Source organism: Sorex fumeus, unplaced genomic scaffold, assembly GCF_029834395.1.
Source record: "Sorex fumeus unplaced genomic scaffold, SorFum_2.1 ptg000157l, whole genome shotgun sequence".
NCBI classification, from domain to species: domain Eukaryota; kingdom Metazoa; phylum Chordata; class Mammalia; order Eulipotyphla; family Soricidae; genus Sorex; species Sorex fumeus.
Window position 1 is genome coordinate 779,678 of NW_026606214.1, and position 9,108 is coordinate 788,785.

A 9,108-nucleotide genomic window follows, 5' to 3' on the forward strand; every position below is an offset into this window, starting at 1 on the left:
TATCATGTTTGGTCCTTTATCCACTTTCTGCACACATCACCCATCACGACCGATTCCTCCAGCTATCTTTTTCTTAGTGGTCCCTTCCCCTTCTGTATTCCAGCTGCCTTCTCCCCTTTGCTCATGAGACAGGCTTCCAGCTATGGAGCAATCTATCTGTCCTGTGTATCTACTATCCTTAAGTGTCAGCCTCATGTTATGTTGTTTTATACTCCACAAATGAGTGGCATCACACTCCCCAATTTCAAACTGAACTATAAAGCAGTAGTAATTAAGACAGCATGGTACTGGGCTAGAAACAGACCTGTACACCAATGGAACAAAGTTGAATAATCTGTCACAGACCCCCAAATATAAAGGTAAAAAGGTAAAGGCCCTCCCGTTGATCGTCGATTTGCTCGAGCGGGCCCAGTAATGTCTCCATTGGAGACTTTGTTGTTACTGTGTTTGGCATATCGAATACTCTCGGTAGCTTGCCGGGCTCTCTGAGAGGGGTGGAGGAATCGAACTCGGGTCGGCCATGTTGGCCGCTTGTAAGGCGAATGCCCTACCACTGTGCTATCACTCCAGCCCAACACTTAATCTTTAACAAAGAAGCAAGAAATGTAAAGTGGAACAAGGAAAGCCTCTTCAACAAGTGGTGCTGGGAAAACTAGATAGCTACCTGCAAAAAAATGAATGCTGACCTCTGTCTAATGCCAGGCACAAAAGTTAGATCAGAGTGGATTAAAGACCTCAATATCAGACATGAGTCCATAAGGTTCATAGAGGAAAATGTAGGTAGAACTCTTCACAACATTGAAGATTGGCACTATTCTACTGTGGATGCATGCTACCTCTTCTAAATTCAATATTTTATGGTGCACATTTTAATTGTTTCCATGTCTAGCTAGTGTGAATCATGCTGGGATGAGCATAGGGAAGCATATATCTCACGGTCACGGTCACGATCCTCCCATTGTTCATCAATTTTCTCAAGCGGGCCCAGTAGTGTCTCCATCGTGAGACTTGTTACTGTGTTTGGCATATCGAATATATCACGGGTAGCTTGCCAGGCTTTGCCATGTGGGCGAGATACTCTCGGTAGCTTGGTGGGCTCTCCGAGAGGGGCGGAGGAATCGAACTCGAGTCGGCCATGTTGGCTGTGTGCAAGGCAAACGCCCTACCCGCTGTGCTATGGCTCCAGCCCATATATCTCACATCATACACAAAAGATTGATTCATGAAATACATAGCAGAAAGTATTGGCAATAATTTCAGGGATTTCTTGTAGGAGGACCTTTTAAGAAGTGCTTAGGAGTCCCAGGGGCCCCTCCAGTGATTTTGGCCCACTGAGTTTCGAGGGCTACATTCAGCAATGCTTGGAGAACCATGAAGTACTGGGAACCGAACCAGTGAGCCAGGTTGGCTGCATGCAAGGCACATACTTTAATCCCTGGACATCTCTTCTGCTCCAAATTCCTTTCTTAGACTTTAGTGATATTTGTGTGGATTCAGTACCATTGGCAAGAGAGACAAAAGCAAAAATAAACATTCAGGACTACATGAAGCCAAAAAGCCTGTTTGTGGTGGTGAAAAAAATAAAACCCTTCATGATAAGAAGATAACCTGTTGAAGGGAGAAGACATTGGGAATCATAAGTCCAACAAGGGGTTAACACCCCAAACATATAAGGAACTTACAAAACTTAACAAAAAAACAACTTGATTTTAAAATGTGCAGAGGATCTGAACAGACACTTCTAAGTAGGCACACAGCTGGTTGACATGCACATGAACTTATATTAATCATCATTTATCATGAGGAAAATGCAAATCAAAACCACAATGAAGTATATATCATCATCTCCTATCTGTGATAATGACTATTGTCCATGAGTTAAGAAACAGATATCCGAGAGGATGTGGAGAGAAGACAGCCTTTGTCTTTGGTTGCATGGGGTGTTAATTTGTGAAACCACTATGGGAAACATCATTGTGATTGCTCTAAACCCTAAAACTAGAAATAACATATAATCTGCATGTTCAACGTGGATATTTATCCACAGAATATTGCATGGGTAGAACCTTCTTAATTACAGCTCTGTGTTCTCTTTTCATCTCACTCTTCCTCCTATTGGCTGTCCTATAGCTCACGAAGATAGAGTGCTCTGGAAGATGATGAGGAGAACTCAGAAGGAGGCTCTGTGGAAGAAGCCAGGTGACTGTCCAGCAGGGCAAACAGGTTTCCCCTGCTCTCTGAAAGTAGAACTTGCCTAGGAAACTGCCTCTGAACTCAAATGATGAAAAGCAAAGCAGCACTGGCCATTAACTTATATGGGAAAAGTTTGGGGCCTTCTCAGAGCCCTCCAATTACCTCCCAAATTATAGCAAGTAACGCATAAAACCTCACACACCACTCATCTGCAGTCAAAGCTTTACCTCTGGGAAGCCCTTCCCAAGAGGGAGCTCTTAGGGCCATGCCTGCCACTGGGATGACACTCCCTCTAGTGAGGCAGCCACCAAGCTATTTTTGCTTTCCATCTATTGTCAGCACGGCAGAATGCCTCTCTGGAATTTATCCGGTTAGTGAAAACAGGCTCCGAGACAGATCTGCAAAAGCGCAATGATGTAATACAAACTGTCAAAATGCAGAAGCTATCTGCATTGCCATGCGTGTTAGGCGCTTCATTCCGGTAAGACTGTCTATCTACAGATTGAACTTCCTTGTGAATACTATCATTATCCCTTTTTGGAATAATTATAATTTCTGAAAATTGAGGCCTACCCCGGTGTAAAAAAACAAAAACAAAAACAAAAAACAACTGGTGGGTTGATTCTTAATGTGAGCAGAAATAATCTCTGCACTAGTTATTTATTCTCCTTTGTTGGGCTGGGGACGGAATCTGGACTCTGTCCGAACCATAAGGTCAGGGATCACACCCAGCTGACAGTCCTTTCCTCTTTAGGGGCCTATGTAGCTCATTTACCAAAGAGGATAAGATTTGACCTCCTAATAGGAGGCTAGAAGCAAGAGAAACGGGAACTGAGTTTCTAAAGATGTTTGTTTAACCTAATCCCCTGCCCCACATGGACACTTCTTTGATGACTGGACACCTTCTTCAGATAGAAGAGACTAGCAGAAGGATTTCAATGGAACCGAAAATGAGTCTGAGACTGATAAAAAGCATCCAGTCCATTCTGTATTGGGAGAAAAAATGTCCCAGAGCATCTGACAGATACTGTCTGGTCTGATTTCAGGCCAGATTGTCCTGCCAATTATCTGCCAAGAAACAAGTTTGCTGTCGTTTCACCTTTGCTGATACTAACTTTGAAACAACAAATCTACTAAGGGCGTCAGAGAGGAGTCTTTTGTTCTGTAAGTTAAGCATAGACACATTTATTTCCATAGAATGTATATCCTTAATGTCACCAATAAAGCTAGTTCCTTCATTTCTAAAATAAGCAATGCTGCGTTCAGGAGAGAATATAGTGGTTAGGGTACATGCTTATATGGGTTGGATCCCTGGCACCACCTGGCCTTCTGAACATCAACAAGTGTAGCTCCCTAGGCCTTCAAAAAAATTAAATAAGCAGTGTTAAATAAAAAATTAACAGACAGACTTATCAGAATAAATTCTGGTAATTATAACAGAAGCGCTTGCATTCTTCCTGTTAGTGATGACAGCACTGCAATTTGTGTCAAGGAAACCACATTAAAGTGTGAGCCACTGGTGGTACATGCCAGCATCAGTGTGCTCAGAAAAAAAAAGATGAAGCAAAAGACCAGAATTCAGTAATTTTTGTCTGTGTTAACTGTAAATGTTTTTGATGTTAGCTATGAATAATCAATAACATAGAAAGTGAACATCTATTTAGTTTGTTCTACATATATGTCGTAGTCTGCCTTCTAAGTGTCTGGTGGTAAATACCATTATCTTTGTGACTTCACAGAGGCAGAGATATCTCAGGCAACTTGCCTGAAACCACAATACCCATAGTGAAGCTAGAGTTTGATCCTCTGCTCTTAATCTGTTGTGCTAAAATTGTGAGTCCTAACGATGTGGCACTGTAAACTGATAAAGAGGTCCAAGAAGCAGTAGGATTTTTGAAAAGAATCTTTAAAAGATGGGAGTAATCTAAAAAAAACATGGAAAACTAGAAAATTTTCAATGTTTGAAAAATGAACTATGGAATGTTTATTCGTCGATTGCCTCGAGCAGGCCCCAGTAACATCTCCTTCATCCTGGCCCTGAGGTTATATTCAAGGCTCTTTAGGAGAATGAGACCCATCATTGTTACTGGTATTTGGCATATTGGGTGCACCACGGGGAGTTTGCCAGACTCTGCCGTGTGGGCAGGCTACATTCGGTAGCCTGCCAGTTTGTCAAAGTAGGAATGAGATGTTATAATAAGATGTTGCGCGGCCGCAAATGCGGCCGCGTGGTTCCGGGAGCTGATTTTTATAGTCTCAGAGTCTTGGCCGCTGATGGGATTACACGGCGCCAGGGGGCCAGTTGGTGGGTGTGACCCCTGCCAACTGGAATTTGGAGGATCTGGGTGGAGGATGCTCGACTCCAATCTGAGTAGGCTTGGAGATCTTGGCCCTGGAACCCACGTGGCTTTGTCCCTTTGCCAGTACCTTCAGGTGTGTGGAGAGTTGTCTCAGCATGGTGGTGGCTGGTCCTGAAGGTCTTCGGCTGCCGGGGCCCTGGCCAGGGCGGGGAAGAAAGCTCAACCCGCTCCCCTCCAAGGGGCACCGGCGAGGAATAGCCAGGCATGGGGGCAGGAGACTGCGCTCTTCTCCTCCGGGAGCTGGTTTTTATAGTCTCAGAGTCTTGGCCGCTGATGGGATTACACGGCGCCAGGGGACCAGTTGGTGGGTGTGACCCCCGCCTACTGGAATTTGGAGGATCTGGGTGGAGGATGCTCGACTCCAATCCGAGTAGGCTTGGAGATCTCGGCCCCGGAACCCATGTGGCTTTGTCCCTCTGCTGGTACCTTCAGGTGTGCGGAGAGTGGTCTCAGCATGGTGGTGGCTGGTCCTGGAGTGTTTAAAAATGTGTATATATATTCACTTTCCACCGTGGAGTGATTATCTGCTCCACTTCTCTCATTGCATTGCATTGAAACCTGGAAGGGTCTTTCTCATTGAAAGATGAATGAAGGAGTCTTGGTTGAAGAGAAGCTGGTGGCTTTATGCTCGGGTGGTTTTCCTATTTACCTGATTAAAACCAATGTCCACAGTTTCTCACCATTCCACAAAATGGTCTTGTCAATTTTATCTCCAAAGAATTTGCCAGATACATTAACTTCTCTCTCTTGCTGTTCATCATGGCGGCCTCATTCACCAAAGTATCTGAAGGACTGTTCAGATAACTTCCTATGTGGTCTTACTTTCCCTCCTGCCTTGCTATAATCCATTCTCACTCTAGAACCAGGGTTGCATTCAGATCTATCCTTCACCAGCTTAAAACCTTTCGATGCCTGCCTTTCCCTAAAAGGATCCTTATGATCTACTAATGATCCAATGCATAGCAGTTGTTTCCTCACTTATGCTCAGTCACACCCATCTTTGCATTCTCAGATGTTTCAAGATTATCTCTGACCCACTATACTCACTTTCCAACCTCATGATTGGTTTATCCTTTGAAGTCTCATCTAAAATGTGATTTACTCATATATACTTTCATGGAGTATCTAGTCTAAAGTATCCCTGTTTCAGGTCATTTTTAATGGTCTCAATAACATTTAATTTATTCACTTATTGTCAATTTCATTGAATGTACATTCAGTATACTAATATAATAATTTTTGCTTTGTTTTGATGTATCCTCAGCTAATATCTTAGTACAAAATGTGCTTGCCAAAGAATAGTTTAATGTTAAATGAATTTACATGTCATGACTTTTTGTTATGTAATTAAAACATAGTGATCCTTTCCTAAAATTTTAAGAGATAGGAATAGGATAGTCATTTCCTTGTTACTTTATTAAATAATGAGTTAAGGAAACAAAAAGCAAAAGCTAAAATTTTGCTATTATTAAGCACATTTATATATAAGCAATACAGAAATCTACACTTTCTATGTACTTCTTCTTTTTTTAAAAAAATCAGACAGAATGACGGAGAGCTAAAGCATTGTAGGCCAAAGATGCTATAAAGGATGATAGCTTTGAGCAAAATCAGAAAGATTGCTGGGAGTTACCAATACAGAATCTGAGGGATCTGATAGGTTTAGATAGGGAGTCTTTGATACATTATGCAAAACTTTTTGTCTTTAGCCTATAGGGAGAAGGAAATTCTACAGGATATAAAAATTTAAAGCAGGAAAATGACATAGTCTAATTTGCATTCAAAATATGATCTTAGTCCAATTTACCAAATGGTTTGGAGGGAGTGGAGATGCCAGTGTTGGTGATTAGGAGGTTATGATAGCATACCTAATCTGTAGATGAGCCTTAAAGTCAGGCAATGACACCCAAGATGAAGGAGAAGGAACCAGCCTTTTGTTATTAGCTCCGCTTGGCATGAGTTCTGTGAGGCTCCAGCAAAGATCCCAGTTTTGTCTTCTATTATCCACCTCTGGGTTTTAGATTGAATTTTCATATTATTTATTTGTTGGCCTCAGAGCCATCTTTTTGGATGAATACATTTTTTAAAACACAGCAAACTGTAGAGTCTCCATTGTGGGGATTAAAAGAAGAAATGGATGTGAAAACACTTGGCAAAGTACAGCACAAATGGAAACTATTTTTATTACCAGTAAGTCAATTTAGTTTGCAAAGAGAAAATCCACTTTCCTTCTTGGAAGCTCCCATAAGTAAACTCCCCAGGCAGAATGAATCACTCTTATAACCATAGCATGTTTTCCTACTTCTATCATAACACCTCCATTATTTTAAATTGTTTATGTGCTGGTTTTTCCTTGTAGTGTATAAATCCTTTAGAGGCAGAGAGAGAATCTTATGAATCTTAGCAACCTAGCTCGTGGTAGACAGTAAGTGCTCAGTAAATGTTAATTGCATGCATGAATGAATGATTAGTTCTCAAGCAAAGGAAGGCAGGTAGTAGGGAGCTGATGGGAATTTCATTGAAAAATAAATAACAGAGTATTTAAATTTAAAAATTTTTAAATTAAAATCATTCATAGTTATTGAGGAGCACATATTTTGTCTAGAATAAACATTTGTACTCTGTTGACAGTGTATTATATCAACTTACTCTAAGTAAAATTGAAATTTTGTAGCATTGATAATTAAGTATTCTTTTGAAGTATTGAATTGATTTATTTAAAGAATCTTTTTCAATGGTTCATTTTTACAAAGCAGTGTGAAAGTTGTATATAGACATGGCCCTGTCCCTCATGAAGTTTGCAGATGGATGACTAAAAGCCACCTCTTGCTCTTTTTCAAATTTCAGAATCTAGAGTATCGTGAATGTCTTCTTGAAGTCATCCAGATTAGCTAACTGACGCTACTAACTACACTGAAGAGACAGATGTGAATGGTTGTAATGCATTGGAATGATGAAGTTGCCACCCTCGTGGAGCTTTTGGTTTGGTGGAAGCAACTGGAACAATGAACATAAGGTGAAATTTTAACTGATGACTGGCAAATTTCTAAGGTGGGGGTGATGGTTAGGAGCTGAGAAAAATTGAGGTACATTGTCAAAAGAGTCTGGGTCATAGGTCAGAGGGTCACTATTCAGTACCTTACCCCACCTATAACTGTGAGGCAGTAGGAAAGACTTAGATTTCTAGGCCTTGCTATTCTCATTTGTTAATGATGAGCAATAAACAAAATAGCATCTTTCTCTTATTTTAAGAATTAATGTGTTGAGATAAGGGAAAGAAATTTCTAAAATGCAACACAGATTTATGATGGCACTGTGGCACTGTCCTCCCGTTGTTCATTGATTTTGCTCTAGCGGGCCCAGTAATGTCTGCATTGTGAGACGTGTTGTTACTGTGTTTGGCATATTGAAAACACCACAGGTAGCTTGCCAGGCTTTGCCGTGCAGGCGAGATACTCTCGGTAGCTTGCCAGGCTCTCTGACAAGGGAGGAGGAATTGAACCCGGGTCGTCCGGGTCAGCTGCATGCAAGGCAAACGCCCTACCCTCTGTGCTATCACTCCAGCCCAATTTATAATAAAGAAAACCAATATTATATAAACAACATTTTGGTGTAAGAGCCATCAAATAAGAGAAAACATAGAGAAGCAATATATAAATTCATATCCCCAGTACATAATGTGATGCCTGTCACATAGTGAGTGCTTAATAAATACTTATGAAGCTTAGTTCTTGCATAGCTGGAAGAAATCAGCGGAAACCATAACCTCCCTCCATATTTGGAGGTGGGGGTAGACAGATTATACTCCAGCTTCTTGTGACCTTTGCAGCTCATCAAGCAGTTGCCAGTAATTATATTCGTTGTAATACAAAGCACTATTTAAGTTGAGTACTTTCTTCATTTGGCTGTTTGTCAGTGGTACATGTAAGTTACTGTGTATTTGTTTCTGAAGGACTGTGAAGGGGTTATGATGAACTGTCCTCAACTTCAGTGGGTCCTGCTGGTTCATGTTTATTGGTGAGAGCTTACAGCATGCAGTTCTACTGGGTTCTAGAATAGCACTGTATGTTCTTTGAAGACATGGGTATTTATATAGTAATTATAGACATAAGCTGGGATGGGGGAACAAAGTTAAACCTATAATGCTATGCACTGGCGAGAATTATTTATTTGAAAAAGACTGACTTAGTTAGAACCATGAATTAGAACCCTCATGGGCACTTACTATCTTTCTGCTAAGAAAGCTTTGTTTTGGATCACTGTCTCAATAGATCCATACTTTTGCTACAGATACAAGTCAGTAACCCCTGCAAGTCTTCATCTTCTATATAATGAAAATGTTACTATTAATAAAAATTATAGGAAATCTTTATTCTAGTTCTATTATTTTAATGCCATGCAGATTTTTCTTACAATAAAACGTTTTGAGACAAGAAAATTCAGAACTTTGATATCCATGAAAAGGGCAGAGGAGATTTTTCCCTATTCTTCATACTAACTACAGCTAACAGCTCAGGATAAACATAGGCTGTGCATCTGAAAGGCAAATAGGCAG